Raw genomic sequence first — 23,584 nt, forward strand, 5'->3', positions numbered from 1 at the left:
GCTTGCAAGCTTGCAAATGTTTAAAATAGCTCTAAAAGCTTGTAAGCTTTGGGCTGGCATAATTAATGCAGTAAGTTTAGCTACAGTATTAGTCCCTCTGCAAGGATGAATTGATTGTTAGGAACAAGTGACTGTCACCGAACTTTGGGGTAATCTATAGCTCTAGTAAACAGCAGCTATTCAAGTTGAACTTGCAGCTTGTGTAGCATGTGGGAATCAAATGCATACTTTGCTGCTACATGCTGGGCAATTGTATGCAATACATCCCTGTTAAAGTTGCTTTGGAATCCCTAATGTTTTGCTCACTGGTTTGCTCACTTGCCCAGGGAGTGGGTGACCTGGCTTCTAGGCCAGGTAACCCACAAGGAGTTTGAACCTGTGTCTTCTGCCTCCCAGCAAACTGCTATATCCACCAGGAAACAGGATGAACATGGCACACAGCACCTTCCAGTTTTCTAAGTAAAATTGATCTACTGGGCAACAAAGAGGGGATGAATTGTGAGACCAAGAGGAACATAAGCCAGAGGGATGTGGCTTAAAGAGGTGGATGGTCTGAAAAGGTGGGAGCCAGGGTTTCTAGCTTGACCACCTGCTCCTACATGTAAAGAGATACATGCAAACAAGTCTGCCCAATGCTGTTGATTACTGAAGCAGTGTCCATCACTTTTCTTCACAAGGACTATTTTTTTTTTAATTCCAGAAGAAAAAAAGCAGATTGCTGCAAATTTATACACTTAAGGCGAAAGAAACCTAGGATAATCATTGAATCATAAAAAATTAGGGTTAGAAGAGACCATCTAGTCCAACCTGCTTCTCAAAGCAGGACCAAATCAGACAATTCCAGCCAGGGCCTTGTCTAGTTGGGCCTTAAAAAGATGGAGATACCAGCACCTTTCTAGGTAACTTGTTCCAGTGCTTCACCACCCACCCAAATATTATTGTTTATAATATTAGCAGCCAGGTGATAAACACCTACTTTGTACAGGCAACAAATTTTCCTGTAGAAATTTTATTTTTTCACATTGTCAAGTCCCCATTCATGCCATGAATAATACACTGAGCAGTAAAAGAAAAGTATGAAACACGTCCTGAAATCTATCTATCAATCTATCGTTTGCTCGGCCAATCGATCAATCGATAGATGTGTGTGTGTGTGTGTGTATGTGTGTGAAGCCAGCCTTCCTTTGTAGTTTGAATATATCAATAGTTACTATACTAAAAGATATCACTGATGGCAACCATCAAGCATCCTGGATCATGGTATATGCATGAGGTCCACCCAGACTTTTGATGCATATGCCTGGACAGGAATTTTCAGAGGAGTGGAGGCTGGCCAGACCTTCCATCCTCCCATTAGGCCACTGAGACAGAATCCATAGACTAGGCTTAGTCCAGATATTTGGTGCCTACATGACTGTAGTTGTATAAGTGTCTGGGACTCAAACCCAGGTCTCCTATTAGGTGCACAAAGATTCTACCACTGAGCCACAGGGAACTAAAAAATATCAATAGTCCTTTCAATAATTAATAAATCATCTAAATTCTGCTCTGAGATAACACTCTATAACATATAAAAAGGAAATAACCCCATTTAGATCAATGAAAGGAACCCAACTCTCCATGGAAACCTGTATAAACCCATTGACTCCAACTGGCAAGTTGTTTATGTTCTAAAAGTATGGCTGCCAAATGGGTCGAAAATTTGATTGTGATTAGGTGAGCAATTAAAAAAATAGTTACAATCATAATTTTAATCATGCAGCTAAAAACTCAAAATTATGTGCATAAAAAACTCAGTTATACAATATTATGCAGGTACTTTCTTTGGTTGGGGGTGGGTTTGGGGTGTTTGTGAATGTGGAGGGAATTTGTGATGGCATGGGGGGCTGTGGGTTTGTGCAGTGAGGTTGGAGCCCTGAGATGGGGGTTCCTGAATACCCTGGCGAGATGTGGGGTACTGTGGGTCAGGAGTGAGAAGGAGTAGCAGGGCCAAGGGGTCTGTGGCTTGGGAGTGAGGGGCAGACAGGCTCACACAGACACATACAGACACACACACAGACCTCACCCAGCAAGTAAGTCTGTGGAAGGGAAGGGACATGGGGGAGGGAAGGGGTGGGCTGGGCAGATCAAGACCCCCACACTGCGGGAGGGAGGGATGGGGTAGAGGCACAGGCAAGGACTGGGGTGAATAGGTTCCTGGGCTGGGTCATAGGATGGAGCCACAGCTCATCTAGGGGTGCAGGGTGGGGGGGGGGTGCTCCTGCTGCTGTGCGCACCCCCAGATAGACTGCCAGTGTGGGATGGGTTCTGTGCCCTGCTGCCTTGCCCTGGGAGCTGCGTGCTGGCTGTGCTGCATCCCCTGCCCACCTGGCAGCAGAAGGCACAGCATGGTATTGCACAGCTCCCAGGGCAAAGGCAGTGGGGTACACAGCGTAGGCCACAGTGGCAGCCTGCCTCTGTCCCACATACAAATACAGGCAGGCATGTACCCCCATTCCTCACCCAGGGATGCACACAGAAGCAGGAGTGGTCCCCTGCACACCTGGATGAGCTGAGGCTTCATCCCACAACCCATCTCAGGGCCCCAGTCACCCCAGCCCCTGCCCCTGTCTCTGCTCCATTGTCTTCCTCACCACAGGGGCTGCTCCCTGCCACTTGCCTCCCCCATGCCCCTTCCCCTCCACAGACTTATCTGCTAGGTGCTGCTCCACATGCTGCCAGGTTGCATTCCTGGCTGCCTGCAGGATGTAACTCTGTGTCTCTGCCTGTGCTCACCCCTCCCTGCCAGCTGCACCTGCCCAGAGCTAGCAGCCAGGCTGCCCTGTGGTCCTCTGCACAGTTGTCACTGCCTCATGGGGCAGCCTAGAAGTGTTGATGATGTCTGTGACATGTGCAATTGTCGTGTTAAAAAAAATAATGTGAACAATTAATGCATTAATCACGTTCATTAATTGTGATTGAGAGCCCTATCTAAAATATTAAGACGGCTAGTCCTTGCATTTTTCAAGTCATCTGGAACTTTTATTCTTGTTTGCATAAAAGGTTAATCCTTATTATAATCTCACTACAGTATTTGCTTCAATAATATGTGGCAGTGACTTCTTTGGAGTAACAATGTCTTGGACAAAATAAGTATGCCCTTTTATTCATTTAAATGTGTTGTATTATGCATGTGAATGCTTAATTGTTCTTGTAAACATAAGTCAGAAACACCTGAATACTATTATTCAGGTATTAATATTAGTTATTTCCCGGATTATTCTCTTTAATACAATTTATGGCCTTATTGGTTAACTTATTTGATTGATGCTGCTTACTTGTTCTCTGCAGCATGGTGTAATGTCTTTTTATACCATTTTTTTTATACTGTGAGACTCAGTCTGGTTCTGCATAAGTACATACATGTGTTAAGCTGTCTAGTGTATGTATTAGGAGACTAAGAAGGTATATGGTGCACTTGATTAGTTAAAACTGATTTCTTTGATAGAAAAGATAATTTTTGAGAAATTTGTCAGGGACAGACTCACACTCACTTTACTTGCCAATGGGCTTGCCCCATCCCATTGGGTTGCATTGCACCTGGGCCTAGTCACCCACCACAACTTGTGGTTCATTCAGGGTATACCTCTGTTTATCCTGAGGTGGTGATCTATGGTTCCCTGAAGGTCCAGGTGTGACTCTACTGGCATGTCTTCTGTGCGTTTCTTCTTCCTCTACACTCAGGGCCATCCCTGGGAGGAGAGGGGGTGAATAGGGGCAACCGCCCCAGGTCCCGCACTTTGGGGGACCCCATGGACAGTGCTATACAGGCCCCATTGTGGCCCCACAGCTGCCACTACTGGTGGCTTCTGTGGGTGGTCACCACCTCTTCCCTCCAGCTGCCCTCTCCCAGTACCACCTGACCTGGGTGCTTCTGTGGGGTCCTCTGCATGCAGTGGGGCATTGCATCATGACTGGGCTGCACTGCTCACTGGCCATGTCAGGCGAGATGGCATCCAGATGGGTTTCCGGTGCTATGTTGGCAACCGAGGGTTCCTGGGCTTTCCCAGGTATTCCTACCCCGGGGAAAGCAACTGGCCTTCAGCTGGCTTTAGGGTGTGTGTCCAGGTTTTTCCTGGATCCCTTGGCTATAGGACATGTATGCACAGCTTCCCTAGGCGTGCTGGCCCTTGGGGAAGGTGCTGGGTCCCTTCCAGCAGCAGGAAGAGTGTCCAGCTCTATTTCTGGTGCTCTGGCATGCTCTCCCCCTGCCTCCATCTCCAGGCCCACTTTTGACATATGGCCTCTGGGCCCCAGGCCAGACATCAGTGCTCCCTCCTTTGGCAAAGTGCTGGATGGCTTGAACATGGCCCAGCCACCTGGACTGCAGCGCCAAGGTGAATCAGGTGGGGGCCTATCACATTATCAATGTGAAACATATTTTTTTAAGTTTAAAATTATCTAAACATCTCATTTTGATATTTCCAATGTGATAAATATCTAGATTTCTGAATCAAAATCTCTTTTCTTTTTCAAAATATCAGTTTATCATATTATATTTTTTAAAAGATCAAAAGAATTAAAATACAGGGGAAATATTTTGAAGTTGTTGAAACAACATATTTGAGTTGACCTATACCAAAATATTTTGGAGTTTTTGTCCATCAAGTTTTGCAATTTTGACTTTCTGTGTTTATTTGGAACAAGAAAATCTTCAGAAATAGCAAAAAAGTTTCACTGTATAACAAATTAATTTCCCAATCTGCTTCACTTTTCTGCTTCAAGGTATTTCAGCATACCATCAATATGTTCCAGTATGTTTAAAGTCCATTATGTTTAGATTTTCATTCAGATCCCTAAAACCAGACTTGATACTACACATTTTTAGGCTTTTGTTCCATATTGGTGAGTGGACTATCGATCTATATAATTAATGAAAATCTTTAAAGGCTTTTTTTTTCTCTTTGGAGTCCTGCTGTCTGGCATGGACTCAAAAGAACTGTCAGATTTTTATTTTAACAGTATTCAGGAGATTCTATGTGAAGTGGGATTAATGTTTCAGTAGACTTTCCATAGCAGTGGGCTACAAAGTATGTGGCAAACCCTCAATGAAAAGGCGAAATAAATTAATAGCTTCTATACTGTGTCACTCAAACATTCACACAAATGCTAACATTTAGGTGGAAAAGTTATAGAAGAAATACTGGAAAGTGCCATTTAAATTCATGATCTCTCCAACATGGGGGGATTTGTCTTTCTTTCTTTTATAGGACAAATGAACAATTATAACCCCATTGGTACTAATCTCTCTTTGAATGTGAACACTCAAAAATTTCTCTTCAACAAAATCTTAATCTTTACTATAAATGTACTGGAAAAGTGCATAGGAATTGATTAGACACAGAACTAAGGCGGTGATCCAAGAAAGGACTTAAGCCAACCCTTATTCAGGGCATCACTGAAGCATCTGCTGAATTTTAAACGTCCTTGAGACCCACTGACTTCAATGGACTCGCTCAGAAGTTAAGCAACCACCGTCCTGATCTGTTTGTTTTTTTTCCTAAATTGATCTTTCTAGTTCCTATAGTTAAATCCTGTTTATGTAGACAAACTCAGTGAATAGCTAATGCATATTGTAAAGGGAACTGAAGAGCAGCAGTCTTTATAAGACTGAAGTTACACGTTACACTTAGACCATATTAGATCTGTGGAATTTGAAGCGGTGTTAAATTTAGAACATGCTGTGAACAATTGCAGGATAAGGATTATTACCATTTCTTGCCTGAACAACTCTTCCTTGCCACTACAGGGCTGGCAAGCAGGAGTGTGGCTAGGAGCCAGGACATCTGGGCTGCATCCACAAGAATGTGGATGTTTGTTTCCCTGGAGACAACTAGTAGCAGCACTTGCCACCACTAGTTGCCTCCAGGGAACATCTGTGCCACACACCTTCTGGCATGCGGCAGGTTACACCAGGTAGGGGAGGGGAGGCTGGTCCCATTAGCCTTACCGAGGGTCCAGAGGGCCTCCTGGGGTTGCAGCAGTGGTGATCTTGCCACTCAGAACCTGGTCAGTAGCCGGAGCTTGGGTCTGAGCAACCAGACTCCAGTTTTGAGCAGCACATGCTGCCTCTTCATGAGCTGCTCTGCTTTTTTTTTTTGCACAGGTGTTCTTGACTCCTGGATATCTAGGGGTCAACCTCCCCGCCTTGTGCTGCTCCCTTGCAGTGCGGAGAACAGCTGAATGTGTGGTATGTGATGCCGTAAATGTGTCTGCAGCGCTACATACCACATGGCCACTCTCACCTGGATGCAGCCCTAGTGTCTATTCCTGTTCTGGGTGGGCAGGGGGAGCAGTGAGTGATGCATCGTGGTATGCTGAAACACTTCAAATGGCTTGTATGTCTCCATTGAACAGACTGCAGTTACCTTAATATGAGCTAGGAAGCACAGCCCAGAGTTAACTCTCATCTGAAGTGGCATAACTTTGAGATGCTCAAAGAACACTTTAGCACGGGTTTTAATGTGTGGATGCTAGCATTTTAAGTGCCCTTAGTATGGTCTAAGTGTAATATGTAATTTCACCCTAAGATCACATTGTACCCAAATTTCTGATTCACTAAAATCTCTGAGCACATGCTTAAGTAAGCACAAGCATCCTTCCTGCCTAAGTGCTTTGCTGCTTTGTAGTTTGAGTGCATTTCATAAGAGGATATCAAAGACTTTTACAGTTACTAATGAATCAGACTTCATCATAACCCTTTGAAGTAAGTGATACCCTGATTTTTCTTTTTTTTTTAAATCTGTTTTACACAACATAGATATCTATCTCCGTATTACGCTGATATTTCTCTCAGGCGTTTATATTGCTTCCATGACTGCAATGTGTGAATTTCCACATTTTCTCCAGTAATTATCTTCATAACATACCTGGGAGGTGGGAATATCACATTCTACAAACAGGGTCAAGTGAAATGCACACAAGCTAAGAACTAAAACCTATTTTCCTTGTATGTGGCTAAGGGGGTGGACATTCTAATTGTTATATGTGAGCTGAGACTGATTCAAATGTAGCAAAACTGCTCCGATTTTAACACTGCTTGGTCCAGGTTAAGTTAGAGCAATTGGCCACATTTGAATTGTTCTTTGCTTGTTCACATATAATAGTTAGTTCCTAATCACTGGTGCCCTTTTGAAACAATCCCTTCTTGAAAGGTCTCCTAAGAACTCTGGAACTGTGATTTTTGGCATTTACACACAATCTGGAATTTTATTTCCACCCACTGTGAAACATGCTAGCCTCATACACAGACCTGCAGAATACGAAATGAAAGAGGAGGAAAACCAGGGCCCTCCTACCTTGTCCTAATATTCTAGGGTGCCTGTAGATGTGCAGGGAGGTTGCTCTGACACAGTGTAATTACGATGTGTTGCAGCAGACTCAATTAATCGAATCTGCTGGAGCGTATTAGTACACTCCAGCAGCTTTAGCATCTCGTGTGGTCAGCATCCCTGCACTTCAAAGTGGTAGTGGGGGCACATTAACCAAAACTAATTGTACAAGCTTTAAGTAAAGAGCTCCCATAGCCATTTTGAAGAGTGGGATGCTGAGTACATGAGACACTATGGGCACTTTAATTAGAGTGGCTCTCAGAGATGTTCTAATTAAAGTGCCCCCCACATCTCCAGAGTACATGTAGAGATGCTCCTAGTGATTAAGGCACTTACCCAGGGAGGAGACCACTGACATTGCCAAGAGTGCTCTTTAGTCCTCCTCTTGAAGCTTGTTCAACGCACCTTGCATTTATATCCACTGAATAAAAATGAATAAACAGCACTAGGATAGTTCCTGCCCCGTTAGGAACAGGTGGTCAAGCTAGAACTAGCTCCCATCCTGGCAGGTCATCCACCTTGCAAAGCCACCTCCCTCTGACTTGTGTCCCTCTTGTTCTCACACACATTCCCCTCCTGGCTGCTCAGTAGAGCAACTTTAGTTAGAGAGCAGGAAGGTGCCATTTAGCCTGTTTCCTGGTGGTTAGAGCAGTTTGCTGGGAGGCAGAAGACACAGGTTCAAACTCCTGAGTAACAGTGGCCTAGAAGTCACGTCACCCACTCCCTGGGCAAGTGAGCAAAGCAGTGAGATATTAGAAAACATGTGTGAGGAGCCCTTTCACTGCCATCCCCGCAATATCCAATGGTGGTTTTTCTGTGATTAAAGTTTTGACTTCCCAGATACACACTGACCTGGGTGACTTTATTCCCCCAAGCATCAATGTGGGCAAAGTGAAGCCCTCGAGTACTCAGAGATAGAAAGCATGGATTGATGTGACCATAATAGATCTCAAACTGTGCTTAAATAAAAAATGCTGGTTCCATGGCTCCTAACATACCCTTTAGGTACATGAAGGGAAACGGGATCTGAAACAACTTACCCAAAGTTACACAGAAAGTCTCGGGCACAGTTGGGCCTTGGCCCCTGGTCTTTCAAGTCCTGGGGTAGCAGATGAAAAAGCAGATGTGATGGCAGTTTATTCCCCTAAATTAAAATCTTGGGTTTTTAACTGAGACAATTAAAACCCACCGTTTCAATTTAGGGGCTTCCATCACTGTTACAATAAGGGGCCTGATCCTTTTTTTTTTTTTTTAACAGAGACTGCCCACTTCTCCCACAGCCAGGGGGTGAGCTGCCAGTGGTCCAAGTGGCCCCTGCGCTGCAGGCAACCAATCCCCTCCGTGGTGGCAGAGCCCCCTGGGGCCACCTGGGTGAGCTGCTAGCAGGTGGGTGCCAGCCATGAGGTGCTGCCACCATGGAGGGAAGGTCCAGCAGCAGCTTGCCCCCAGCTGCAGGAAAGTTGGGCAGGCACCATGGGGAAAGAAAAGGATCAGGCCCCTCACCCACTTTTGCCTTCAGCCTGCCTCTCCTGCAGGGGAGTGGGGGCGGGGAGCTGTCAAAAGCTGCAATGTTACAAATAGCTACAATGCAAATTAAACTGCATGCAGATGTGATTTAGTTTGCAACATAGCAAACTCATTTAAATCATAACCTCCACCATGTGTACAGCATGATGCAATTAAATTGCAAAAATGGCCAATTTTTTTTTCATCACAAGCACCCCCTGTGTTCATGTTAGAGATTAATGAGACATGTCAGTAGTAATAACAAGACACCAAAAATGGGAGAGATTAAAGTGTTCAAATTCCTCTGAATACATTTTGTAGAACTGTCAGAAGAAAATGACTGGCAGAAAGTTAGGGGAGAAAGACAGAGAGGAAAGCCAGAACAATTACAAAATGAGTGCACGTCTGCCAAAGAATGTAAATGCCACTAAGTAATAACACATACAATCTTAAAAATAGACCGGATGAGGAAGAAAATTCAGGACGGAAGGGAGACATAATGAACGAGAGACACGGAAAAAGAGATAACAATGGGCTAGAGTAGAAATATTAAGAATGATTATAGGAAAGGGCATAGGGGAGACTGCACCAGGAGCCATAATAAAAAATAAAAAAAAAATCAAGTTAAAAAGGAGAAGGGAATTATGCAGGGAAAGAGAAAATCTTTCCAGAAATCAGGAGAGGTCTTTTATTGACAGAAGAGAATATTAAGAGACAATTATTTTCTTGTCCAAGGGTCCCATTGTGAGCTGTCTTATGGGGTCTGCCAGGTTCCAGGTCCTCACTCCGTTGTGTAGGCTGTCTACATGTCGGGGTACAGTGTCAGGGGAAAATGGGGAAAGCACCGTTCCCCATCACACTTATGATCAGGAAGGAATAAAAGGTCTCTGCCTTTTCTCCAGCTCCTCTACAAAAACACGTGGCATAACACCTGAGACAGCCTCCCAGGCAAGTATTCGGCATCAGGGATAGAGCTGGGACATATGACTTACCCCCTGGAACACACAAGCATCTGGAGAGTTGTGGATAAATTCCCATTCATTGAAAAGACAGATGTAGATAAATTCCCATTCATTGAAAGAAAAATGATTTTTTCTGGAAATAATTTTCTGGTAAACTAGTGCTAATATTCTGTGAAAAGACAAACGGTCCGGTGGATCCAAAATGACCTCCAGATTTATAGCTGATTTAGCATCTAGTAGATCAGACCCATCCAAATGTTGGCTGGGTCCTGTCCCATTCAGAGGCTTTTCAATAATTAATCTCTTTCTTCATGCACCAGATCCAGATGTGGCTGCAGTGGCAGGGTTTAATGCAGTGTCGCTCACCCTCCCACTGCTGACACATGGCTCAAATGGGACTCTGACCTCCAGATTTTATCAGTGGAAATTTAATTCGATTTGACTCAGCTTGCCCCACCCCGAAATTCTCTCTCTCTCTCTCTCTCTCTCTCTCTCTCTCTCTCTCACACACACACACACACACACACACACACACACACACACACACACACACACACACACACACACACACACCCCCCCTGTGAGGTCCATGGGCTACACAACATGGCTTCATGGACTAGACTAGACCTGCAGGCTGCAAGTTTGACACTCCTGGCCTAGACAATTGGATAATCCAGTGTGCTCACCATTTTGGGCCTGCTGGCCAGATGAATAACATGAGACTGGTCCATGGGCCGGATTGAATCCCACATGCCTGGATTAGGCCTATGCTGCCCCTGTGTGTCTGGATTGGCCCCACACATGCTGCTCCCACCCAGCCCCATACATTAGGTTATGGCCGCACCCTGGCCTACATGCCCAATTGAGCATCCAGGACCATAGCCTGTGGGGCTCCCCACATGGTTATCAGGAGCTCTGCAGGCTGGATGACCCAGTGACCAAGACCCAGTGACCCAGGGGGCGGGGCCAGATATGATTAACAGGCTAAGGGCTGAGCACCCATAGGATAATCCAAAGATGACATTCATGCCAAGATCCAGGGAAAAATGTTCAGAATCGTGGCCACCCCTACACAGACTCTTGCAAATACTGTACTCTCAGTTAAATGATGGTTGCAGATGTAAAACAAATCCAATTGCTGTTAGTGCTCACGGAAGGAAGGCTAGGCATCAACCCTAATGAAAAGGCACCACATAATTTAGAAGCATAGAGGCAATGTACTTATACAACTAGACCACTCTTTCCTTTAATTGGGTAGTTTTTATTATCTTCTTTGTAAGCATTTATGAAATTACCTAGTTCCCTCTCCTTGATTAGAAATCTGTTAAGTATCCTTTTTATGACCCTGTGTTTCTTTGGTCTTCCTCATATGCCACAAGTTGCTCATTAAGTGTCTCCCAGATGGATCGTCTTCCTTTCTTCCAGTCTCTGTCAATAACATTGAGGGCTTTGCCCCCTTACCCTCAATCTTTTGTCACCACAGTCATACACAGAGCTTCAGCTATCGGTGACTCATAGATTTGTCTATCTACCCACATCCTCTCCACTTCCATTCAGAGTTGCATAGCTGAGTAGCTACTGACACATTACTTCTGAGAATTTAGCAGCAGCTCAGTATCAGCATGGTTAAAAATGAGCACATCATTTGTCCTCCCAAGCCGTCTCTTCTGCATCCCACCTTCTTTTCAGGCGTAGGATCAAATTCATCTCCTTTCCATCTTACCACATGTAACCAGGCCATCGTCAGGTCTTATATATTCTTTCTCCATAAAGATTTTCCTAACTAGCAAAGTCATATGCTCTCCTGACTCCACACAGCCCAAATTCGCCTTATTTTGCCACTGCCTGGCCTGCTCTCTACAGCTTTTCTTAGCTCTCAGAAATCATTTAATAATTTCCACAGTGGCACCAGAGAAAAGGTAGAAATCCAGTAGATGTAGTTACCTAAGAATACCTCTGGAATAAGAGAATCACAAAGTGGCATCTGCAGATCTGACCCTCCTCTCACTTGCCTTTCCCTTAGAATTCGTACAGGATAGGGATGCTGCTATGCTCCAACAGTCCCAAGCTGCTGAAGTGTCCCAGAAATGGCTTTTGCAGGTGGTAGAACCCTAAAGCTCTAAGACCCTGATCCAAGTTAAGCACACGTTTAACTTTAAACACCTTAGTAGTCTCAATAACTTGCACTACTGATGTATTTAACTTTATGCATGTATGTATCGATGCAAAGCCAAGGAGGTGATTCTTTCACTCTGCTCAGCATGGGTGAGACCGCAGCTGGAGTGCTGTGTCCAGTTCTGGGCATCCCACTTTAACAAGGATGTGGAGAAGTTTGAGAGAGTCCAAAGAGGAGCCACCTGTATGATCGTAGTCTTAAAAGGCAAGCCACATGATGCGACTCTTCAGCCTGAGGAAGAGAAGGCTGAGAGGGGTCCTGGTAGCAGCTTACCGCTACATCAGGGGCATACTTTTAGGACTCGATGAGCAACTCTTCACCAGGACATCCTCGGGGAAAACCAGGAGTAATAGCCACAAACTCCTGGAAGACTGATTCAGGCTCAACATTAAAGACATTTTTAAAGTTTTACAAATTTGAAAAGCAATGACAGCAAAAAGTTCCCATATTTCTTTTCTTTTCTTTTAACTTGAAAAAGCTTGATAAGATTTTGTTTTCAAAATCTGAGAGAAAAAGAAGAAATCAGTTTCTATCCAGTGTGATTTTTGTTTACAGGCAAGTAACAATGCTAGAAATAAAAGAATTAAAAAATGCTAATGTGACATCAATGTGAGCATTTCTGGAAGACAGCTGTAGTATACACCCCTATTTTTGCTCTTTATTATGTATAATTGTTGACAGCAGTCAAGATTATCTAATGCACTTTCTGGGCGCCTGTGTCAGTAGTGCCATGTAATCTGAAATAAAATCATTGTCTTGTCATCTCTGACTGTGTTTGAGTTACACAGAGTATCTAATAACAATAAATAGGAAATGGAGAAAAAAGAGTGTTAGTTATTTTAAAGTGGCATTAGTAATAAAAAATTTACTGAAGAAAGCATTTCTAAGATTCATTATTATCATCATCATCAAGATGATGATGACCATTTCCTGAATACTCCTTACTACAGGATGAGTATCTGTGGAAACCATCTAGCCCGTAGTACTTAATACTTCTAGTACTTCAAAGTAGAAAATAAAGAAACAAAATAATGATTCCATATAGTATGGTTAACAAAATTAAATACAAATAATTGAATCCCTCTGGGGCTCTGATTGCATTGGACTTTTTAACATAGAGTGTTTTGGCATGCTTTAATATATGCCACAGACAAATAACTTCATACAATATAGATGTGGCCTAGCTCTATTTGCAATTATTACAAGCAAAACAAAAACTTAATAGAAGTATTGGGAAGCTGGATCACCCATACACAAGCTATGGGAACTTATCTAAACTCTTCCACCAAAATAGTTTGTTTCAGTTTGACAAAATCCTTTGTTCCAGCTATCAGGGTGTGGACAGTACATAGTAAATTGGCTTAACTTCATAATAAAAATGGAGCAGAGATGATATTAGCCTCTCTTATAAATCACTCCATTGCAGGGTAAAGCTACTCATTAGAAATCATGTAGTAACTTTACTATATGGGAAAGTTACTATGTAGATTGTGTCCTGTGTCCACTCCCCCAGTCAGTTTCAGCCCTGTTTGCTCAGTGGGCACAGACAGACATTGTATTTGTTGCATGACTGGCCCCCTATAAGTGCTCTACAGCTATGCTGCGTGTGACAGGATGCTTGGCAAGCCTGTCATTTTAAAAGGAAATGACTGCCTGAGAAGCAGCCTGCATGTGTGGCAGGGGCTGATTAGGGGCTCGCTTGGCCAGAAGGGGACTGGGTTTGAGGCATATAAGTCCAGGGCCAGAGCTGGTCAGTCCAACTAGGTAGAGGATCTCCTGACCAACAGGGCTACAGCCAGGCTCCTGCCTTAACATCTGAGCTGAGGGGGTAAGCTCCGCTAGTTGTAGAAGGGACTGAAGGGGAGGTACGGAGATCCCAACTGTCCTAGTAAGAGAGAAAGGAGCCAGAAGAATAGAGGGACTGGTTCCTGGAGGGTGAAAGCCTGAGTACACTGAGAACAGAGTGTGGAGCCAAAAGCAGACCATGGAAGAGATAGGCCTGGGGCCCAGAAGGAGTGAATTTGAGCCCAGGAGGGGCTGACTAGAGAGGGGTTGAGGCTGGAAACCCAGCATGAGTGAAAGAGTGTGCACAAGGCATGGGAGTAAGGCCAGAGCCCCAGCAAAGTGAAGAGAGTGGGGCCACAGGACCCAAAGCTCATGGGGGATAGGGAGTGGGACCAGAGGGCGCAGATCCCAGAGAGGGACAGAGCCAGGGGTCAGATGGCCTAGACGGTTGAGTATGTGGCCAAAGGGCTTGAGTCCAGAGACAGGGCAATGTTAGCAGGACTGGGGAGCTCTGAGGTCTGCAGCCCAGAAGGGTTGATATCAGCAGGGCCAAGGGAGCCCAAAGGTCTCATTGGCCTAGGATCAGGGCCAGAGTCCATGAAATGGGCTGAAGGCCAAGTAGAGGACCACAGCTGGAGACTGATGGGGCTGGGGGAGCCCAGGAGTCTCACCTGACCTAGGAATGGGGCCAGGGCCTTGGAATGGATAGGTCAAAGAGAAGGGGGTCACAGATGGAGAGCAAGAGGGCCAAGAAGCCCATAGCCCAGAAGGGGTAAGGACTGGGGCTGGGAGTCTATAACCAATGAAGGGCATGTATAAGCAGATCATGTGCAAGGCATGGGAGTGAGTATTTGGGAGAATGGAGACCACGTGATTAGCCCTTAAGGCAATGACCACAGACATCTCTGGTCATGAGAAGAAGATCAAGTTGGGAAGCCCTGGGACAGCCTCCCTTCTCTAAAAGCTAGATACATCAAGGCATGACAGGAGAATCAAGGGTTGACTGCCCAAAAAGAGCAAAGTAGATAAAGGCTGAGGGAATTCTGGGAGCACTATGGAACCCCCTGGAAGTGAACCCTGTTACATGTGACACGTGCATGGCTACAGAGTTCTTTAAAATTGGCTGATCATCTGACAAATTAACCCTTATCTAGTGAGGGATCAGATGAATGTGCTTCAAAGCAGAGTGCCTTAAGGAACTTGTGTTCCTTAAAATCAGTCTATAAGTGTGATTGGGCCTGGGCTGATATAGCCCAGCCCCATCTCCAGTGCTGTCTTCAGGAAGGGAGAGGGAAGGGAAGAGGTAGACGGGGAGCACCGGGCTGGGGTTTGCCTGGCCTGAGCTGGAGGGCTGGGGAGGAGGTGGATTGGAGCCCCTGCCACCTCATCTCACCCCCTTTCCCTTCCTTCCTTCAGTTCAGGGCAGGCAAATCCAAGACTGCAGCCAACCCTCCCCCTGCCTTCTTGCAGACAGCACCAGAGCTGGGAGGTGGGGGCAGGGGTTCAGCCCTGATTGCGGAACAGGCATGCAGGCTTTCTCCCCACCCTCCCCTGGACCCAAAAGGCAAACCTCTGTTGGGTTAGTTGGGGTCATGCTAACTCATGGTACTTTATGCAGCACCCAGTGTAAACAGGTTTCACTACCCATTGGAAGAGCTGGCTGTATCCCCACTTCTTCCTGCAGCATAAATTACCACAGAGAAATCACATTGTGTGTATACAACCTTAAACTGGGACAGCATGCACATGCATGCACAAACACATACTGAAGTGTTTTATGAAGCGGGTAATTCATGGCACATTACACTGAACAAGATGACATTTTTCTGAGAAGTGGTAGTCTGACCTGCTGAGTCTAGTGATCAGTTGCAGTGAATGGAATGCTCCTATTGGCTGAACATTAAATAGTTGTTCATTCAGAAATGCTTTATAAATAGTAATTGAAATTTTGTTTGTTTGCTTTTAATCACATTTCCCAAACATTTTCCCAGGGTATTTCATATAAAAAGGTTATTCAGTCTATATTCTTTGTGCAGTCTGCTGAATAAGCAGGATGTCTGACAGTAAAGAGAGGTCCTTTCAGCAGTAATAAATTTATAATGGTGTACAAGAGTTTTGACTGCTTGTGAAGTTCTCTAATTAATTCGTATATAGTGTTTTATTGGCAACAAAATTTATGTTTTGAACTAAAATGAAGCTCAGAGGAGTTACTGAACATTCTGTTCCTTTTTTAGATCTTGCATTCAGTGTCATGTATTGTTAATCTCTTTGCTTACAATGGGGCATATCATTTATCACTCTGATAACATAAACTGGTTGTTATCATTTGAGGGAATAACCCTCAGTAAGGCTTATAGTTAGGGGCTGGTTTAAATCAAAGGCCCAACTTGAGGCATGGTGGCTCCTTTAATATTGGAGTTCCCCCTGTATTCCCCTCCACCCTGCTGCTTGGCTGAGGGGCCCTCTGGCCTCGTTGCTTGCTCATGAAGGCTGGGAAGTGAAAACTGTGGTTTTAAATATGCTGCAGATTTTGTCCTGCCACTTGCTTCCGACCAGACAAGACACGAAAACTGCAGTATATTTAAGACCATGGTCTTCCCCTCCTGGCCACCAGAAGCAAGCCGTGAGCAGCGGGGCTGGTGGGCCCCTCTACCAATCAGTGGTGGGGGAACACGGGGAAGTTCAAGATTAAAAGAGCCACCATGCTGCAAGCTGGACCTATGATTTAAATCAGGCCCTAACTATAAGCCTCACTGAGGGTTATTCCCTCAAATGATAACAACCAGTTTGTGGTACCAGAGTGATAAATGATATGCCCCATTTGAGCCATAAACTTTCAATGCCTCAGTAAGTGGCATGGGGTTTGTGGACATAAACTAGTAGTTGACATTTGTGCAGTTCTTGAAACTGTAAGAAATTATGATTGAATATTAAACCCTTAAAGAGTTAAGATTTTTTTGAGAAAGTGTTTCATTTAATCCATAAAAAAGTTTGGTCTTCCCTGCTGCCTCTTATATGCTCTGTAAACCTAACAGAAAACTGCCCGAAAAACCCTGTTTTAGGAAATTCAAGGCAAGACTGACACGCGCAGAAGAAAGATATTAATATCAACTGCACTTCTGCATCAATTTTATGCTGCAGAGATCAAAGATATTTTTGGCACAAGGAGATTATGAGCCTAACAAATTTTTAGTACTGAATTGTAAGACAGAGAAAAGTATCTCTGGTCCCTCTTGCACAGGGGTCTACTGAGTGCAAAGACTTCATGCTGGAATAAACAGCACACCAATAAAGATTATCACTGAAAAGGAAATAAACAAATTAAAGATCCTGATCCTTGTTTACATTTTTGTTTAAATTGCACCTTTTTGAAATGGAAACATTTTAAAACAAATACTTTAAAAGTCAGCTAAAATGATAGACGCCATAGATTACGTGCAGTAAACAAACACATTTCTTCTGTACCGTTTTCTCATTTATTTGCAAAAAGTCCCATTTTCATTCAGGCAGAAAAGTGTTTGGCTCAAAGTACGCTGATAGTTGGCAAACAGGCAAACTGAACTTCTCCTCTAAGACCTGATGCAGACCTGCTGAAAATCAATGGATGACTCTCCATTGATTCTAGAGGTTTTGCTTAAAGTCCATAGACTCCCAAGTGCATCTCTATCCTGCTTCTCTGACGTGTTTCTGCTTTGGTAAATGATACTGGCTCAGAATTAAATTATTTTAATTTTGAAAGAGGTAAATTTCACATATGGGATCACACGCTCTTCTAGGAATTGCTCCTAATACTCATCTCTCCTTTTGAGCTTTGTAGGCAGCCAGCACAAGGTAAAACAGTCAGAAGCAGGCATCTTATGTGGGTCAGTTTAGTTGAGGATGATTCTGAGTGCTCCCTCTCATTAGTGGTATAGAACAGCATAGAAATAATGGGGCATAACAGTTTTCCTCCCATCAGGCACCTAAGTGGTTTTAAGCACCTAAATGTGATCCTGATTCCATCCTGCTTGAAGTCCTGAAAAAACTGTTGATACGAAGCTGTATGGGGTGCTCCTCCTCCTTGCTCTTGTTGTGACTTAGTCTTTAGGCTTAGATGATGATATGTTATAAAAGTAGGTGCGTTCATTGATTTTCTGGGACTCAAGCTAGGTGGAATGGGATTGTATTTAGGCACCTATGTGCACTCAGGCACCTCGCAGGTGAAATAGAATATGGTCCAATCTGTGTATGTGTGTCCACGGCTTACTGATGCAACATTTTTTGCTCACTCTGCATCCAGCTCACCTGGAATAAAAACAAAATATATAAAGTATAAAACTCCAGTATTCATTTAAGAAAGGCTGAATATAGGATTTTTTCAAATGATTAATAAATATGCCAGAAGATCTAAGAACTCTGGAATTCCTTAAGGGCTGTTCTAATTACAAGAAGTCTTTGGGTAGAATAATAAAAGGAGAAAATTTTACAACAGAATGAAAAGATCTTTAGAGGCATAAACTGCTTCTGCATTCCAAATAACTATTTACAACTCTTATGTTCAGTCTTTTTGCTGTGGATAACCATTGCAGAGGTGTGAATGGTTTAATATTACTTGTTTCTATTAGCAGATATGCAAAACAAATAGACAAATCTTATTTGAATCATTTTGTCTCCCACATACTTAATTTGTCACCTTGAGCAATTTCAATTTAATAAATCATTAGTTTACTATTCTCTCTCAAGTGCATATGATGAATTTCAATAAAATATTAGACAGTATCAGGGAAAAAAACACAAAAGAGCACCAGCACCCGAGTCTTTGATTTTGTTTTTAAATCTATATAGGGAATAAAATACTCTTTCATCAAGATACCATGATTATTATGCTGAAGGCACAAATAGCAAGAATCCGTTGTGGTAGGCTCTGTACATATTCATAATAATATCCAACAAGTTAAGGAGTTTGGGAAGAGGAGAAATTTGAGGAACTGAGAAATTGAATGCCATATTTCCCAAGCTGTTCAGCAATCATGGTGAGTCCTTTATGTGTCTGGAGTCTTCAGAAGAGATCTCCTTATATTTAAGCACCAATACACATATCCAGATTTTCCAAAAAGCCGCTGGTGAAGACTTTCATAATGGAAGCTGCTGAACAGTTTTGAAAATCTAATTTTAAGCATTTGAATAGGAGCTGAGCTCCTTTGAATACCTGGCTACAAGCAATTTTTTATGGCCACATTGTAAATCTGTGGCAGGTCTGGAATTTAAAATCCAGATACCCTGGCCACGGCTACATGAGACGCTGAGTACACAGTAGCTTGAGACTAAGGCGCTGCACAGTCAGCATCACAAAAAACCCGTTTGTTGGTGCTACTGTGCAGTAACTTGAGTTACTGTGCAGTCATTTAGTACTTGTTTATACAAGCAAGGACTGCTCAGTCAGTGTCTCATGTAGATATGGCCCCTGCATCCAAATCAGAGAATGAGACTGAATTCATGGCTATGACTTTATACTCCCACAAACACAAACACACACACACTATATATAGATATAGATATAGATATAGATATAGATATAGACACACACTTATAAAAGTACATTTATAAAAGGGAGCCAAGGAGTTTCCTACTAATCTCCATCAACCTCTAAGCCTAGCCTTGCTGATGCAGCAGAAGAATCAAAAGGGGCAACTTCAAACTGCATCTTCTGGACAGGTACTTCTGTAATGCTACGCTGTCAGTGCATGTACCTTTGCTACTGTGCACTAAGTTTAGTAACTCTAAAATGAGGTACTAGAAGAAGCCTCAATAGCTATGCTAATGCACAGTAGCAAAGGCAAACATTTTTGTGATGCCTGATGCACAGTAGACTAATTCTACTGCATATTAGCACATTAGCATGGTTTCTGCCACGACGTGCTAAGGCATAGTAGAATAGTGCAGTACACATGAAGTCATATTGTGTAGACGCACTCACTATTTTCAACATCTTAACATATAACAAAATATACTTTGAACCTCAACAGTTTTCAGCATCTAAATAGACATAAAGGGCACATCCCAATGAGTGCACACATGTGGTTTGAGGTGCTGCAAACTGTATGTGTGCATGTTCACCCATTTGCCACACTGCTAATTAGCAGGTTGGAGGCTTTTTTTGGCACCAGGAGATCCCAGTGTAAAAAAATACCCGCTTCATTGGAGTCATTGTAGATAGTTCTCTAAAAAATTCAGCTCAATGTGCAGAGGTAACCAAAAATGCCTATACAATGTTGGGCATTATAGGGCACATCTACACAAGATGCTTTACTATTCAGTAGAGTAATTTACTGCACAGTAAGCATCACTGTCTACATGTGCAGATGCTTACTGCACAGTAAATTATTTTACCCCACAGTTAATTTAGTACCTGCATTTGCAGGTAGCAAATTAACTGCTGAGTAGTTACTGCACAGTAGTGCACATATAAACAACTTAGAGCAAATTTGCCCCTGGTCAGCCCCCCCACCACCACTTGGAGTTTCTCCAGTCCCAAGACTGGGGTGGCTATTTGCCCACCCCAGTCCCTGGCCTTAAAAGGCTGCAGAGTAAACCCACATAGCAGCAACGTGTAGAAAAAGAATTGAGAACATTAAGAAAGGAATTGAAAACAAACCCTTATTATGCCGTTATGCAAATCCATTATGTGCCCATATATTGTGTAGGTCTGGTCCCCACATCTCAAAAAAAGGATGTAGTAGAATTAGAAAAGATACAGAGAAGGACAACCAAAATGATTGGGGGCATGGAGCATTTGCTATACTTGGAGACACTAAAAAGGCTAGGATTTATCAGTTTAGAAAGGAAAAGACTGGCGGGGGGTGGTGTTAGAGGTCTATAAAATCCTGAAAGGTGTAGAACAAATGAACAGGGAAGGGTTACTCACTAGGTTCCCTAATAGTAGAACTAAAGGGCACCTAATTAAGAATTAGTAGGTGACAGGTTTAAGACTAACAAGAGAAAGTACTTTTTTACACAACACATAGTTAACTTGTGAAATCCATTGCCACAGGAGCTGGTGGAGGCAGATAATGAAGCCAGATTTTAAAAAAGGAACTAGACAAATTAATTGATGATAGATCTATTAATAGCTATTGAACAGAATAGTTGCGGTTGTTTCTTCTGGCATTTCTAAACCTATAATGCTGGATGCCAAGGAGTGTATTGGATTGGGCATAAATCACTCTAGATATGCCCAATTCAATGCTCTCCCTCTACAGTAACCACTTCTGCCACTGTCAGACAGGGCTATTTGTTGCACTTGGGAAATGTGGGCCTTGCCTGATGACAAAAAAAAACTATCAGAGACAGAATACTGGGCTGTATGAACCATCAGTTTGTCTCAGTATGGTACTTTTATGTTCTTCTGTGGCAGTGAAATTGCTGCCACCATCTGTTATCCCAAAGCTCAGTGGAATGAAACTCACATCTCACCCAGGATGTAGGAAACATGTTTCAGTTCTCTTCACTGCCTAAGGGAATTGGAGCTTGCACTCCTCCCTATCCCTATCTAACCACCAACCTATAGAACAGCATGGGCTGAGGGTTTTTCAACACATTATGTAATCCACATAGAGCAATTACATATTAATTGACCAGAGACAGGGAGAATTTATGTGATTCTATAGTTTAGTAGTGACCTCAGAGGCCAGAGACCTGGGTCCCACTTCCTTTTCCAATGAACACATAATGTAAAGTACTTAAACTTGAAACTGGAAACCTGGTCTCACTTCTCCTAGCAGAATGCCTTAACCATTCAGCTACAAGTTACTGCTTACATCCTTTCTAGCACAAAGAATATCTATCTAATGCATATAAAGGGCAACACCTCCTCCTCTGGCCATATGTGATGAGAAGGCACTAGAAATAACTAACTAAAATAGAGGATTGGAGGCCACCAATCCTGAGTGCATATCAATACCTACCATAGGCCAAAGTAGGAAACCTAAATTATCAAAAGGGATAAGACTTAAATCATACCCCTCAACATTTCCTACTGGCCAGGTTAGGCCATAGGGGTGTGCAAAGCACGTCCTATTTGATTCAGATTCAGATTTGGCCCAAACTGGGGACAGTGATTTGATTAATTGATTCACATCACTGTCCCTGATTCAATTTGGTCGAATCTGAATTTAAAGATTCAATGCTGATTTGGAGAATCAGTGATTCAGGCATAGAAACAGCTTTAAATGTTTTTTCTACATACCTCAAAGTACCAGCACAGCTCGTGAATGCTGCAGTGGTGGGGTGGATGAAGCATCCCACAGGAGCATTGGGGAGCCCCCCCATGTGCTCAGTGGTAGACCAGAAATGCTTCTGGACCACGTCCGGGTCTGTTGCCAAGCACTCTGGGGAGCTCCCCATGCTTCTGTGGGATATTCCATTTGCCCCAGCCTCACAGCATTCATGACCCACCTGCTACCTAGAGGTACGTAGAAAAATCATTTAAAGCTGTGTCTATGTCCGAATTATTTGAATCTTTCTGAATCCCTCCAAATTGATTCAGAGGGTTCTGATTCTATCTGGAGAGATTAAAAGGTCCTCTGATTTAATTCAGATTTGGAAATTTGGCAACCACATCAGGCCGAATCTCTGACAAATCTCCACCAAATCGAATCAGGAACCAAAGCTTTGCACAGCTGACCCAATTCTGAGGATCCCAGTTCTGCTGATGCACTGCATATGGTGCTTGGGCATGCAAGTCATGACTGAAGATCCTGCTAGATGCAAAGCACTAAAAACCAGGTGTTGCAGTACTGACTGCTGCAGCTCTTAAGTCCTTTTGTGGAGTTAGCACATAAGACCTCTCAGAAATGCTCTGCCTCTAAAAATGGAATAAATAGCAGTAGCCTATCTAGGGAGGAGGTCAGTAGGGTGCCAGCCCTGGGCACTCATTTAGAGGGGGCACCAGACCAGCAACTCCTTGGGGAGGGCATCCCATAGAGGCTGTTGCATCTGGAGCCTGTTCTGGCACCACAGCAGCAACAGCTGGAGTGCAGGGAGTACAAGCTGTGGCAAATAATACCTACCCTATACCATGCACTGCTCTCCAGCAATGGCATAATATTCTCCCCAACTGCTCTGATCTGGCCAGGACAAGATAGTAGGCTGCTAAGTCCCTGGCTAATAGCACTTGGTTACCTCAAAGGGATGTTGAGAGTATAGGAGCATGAAAGTTTCTCTGGAAGCAGGGAAGCATCCGTGACACATGGATATGCTTACGGTCTGTGACTCTTCAACTGATCTGCTGTGTGACCATCGGCAAGTCTCTGTACTTTCCATTTCAATTTCCCCATGTGCAAAATAGTGAGAAGAGCATTTACTCTCCGTGACATATTTTGAGATCTATGAATGGAAAGCATTCCATAAAAACTAACTATAAATTTACCCACATACATTCCTGTGCTTGCCATCATTCATCTATATGCTAAAACACATGCTTGCTAAATGGTTTTCTTTAAATTGAGCTTGTCTCATTAGCTTTCCATCCTGCTCAGGACTTATTGGCTATGCTTGCAATATAGCTACAATTTGCAGAATTTATCTCATTTTGTTAAGTTACTCAGAAATGGAGGTGGAGTAGAAGGCATTAGAATGGTTTAACTGCGGGGTATGGAAACAGCCTTCCTTCTGGCATAACAGACTTAACAAAATTTTTATTTTTCTGAGCAATTTTTTAAGAAAATTTTAATTTTTCTGAGCAGGGACTGGGTCATCTCCCCCACCCCACTGGGACCCCCGTAGGCCCCAGGGGAGGTGCACCAGGG

Source organism: Crocodylus siamensis, chromosome 12 (genome assembly GCF_052110815.1).
Source record: "Crocodylus siamensis isolate JL-2025a chromosome 12, ASM5211081v1, whole genome shotgun sequence".
NCBI lineage: Eukaryota > Metazoa > Chordata > Crocodylia > Crocodylidae > Crocodylus > Crocodylus siamensis.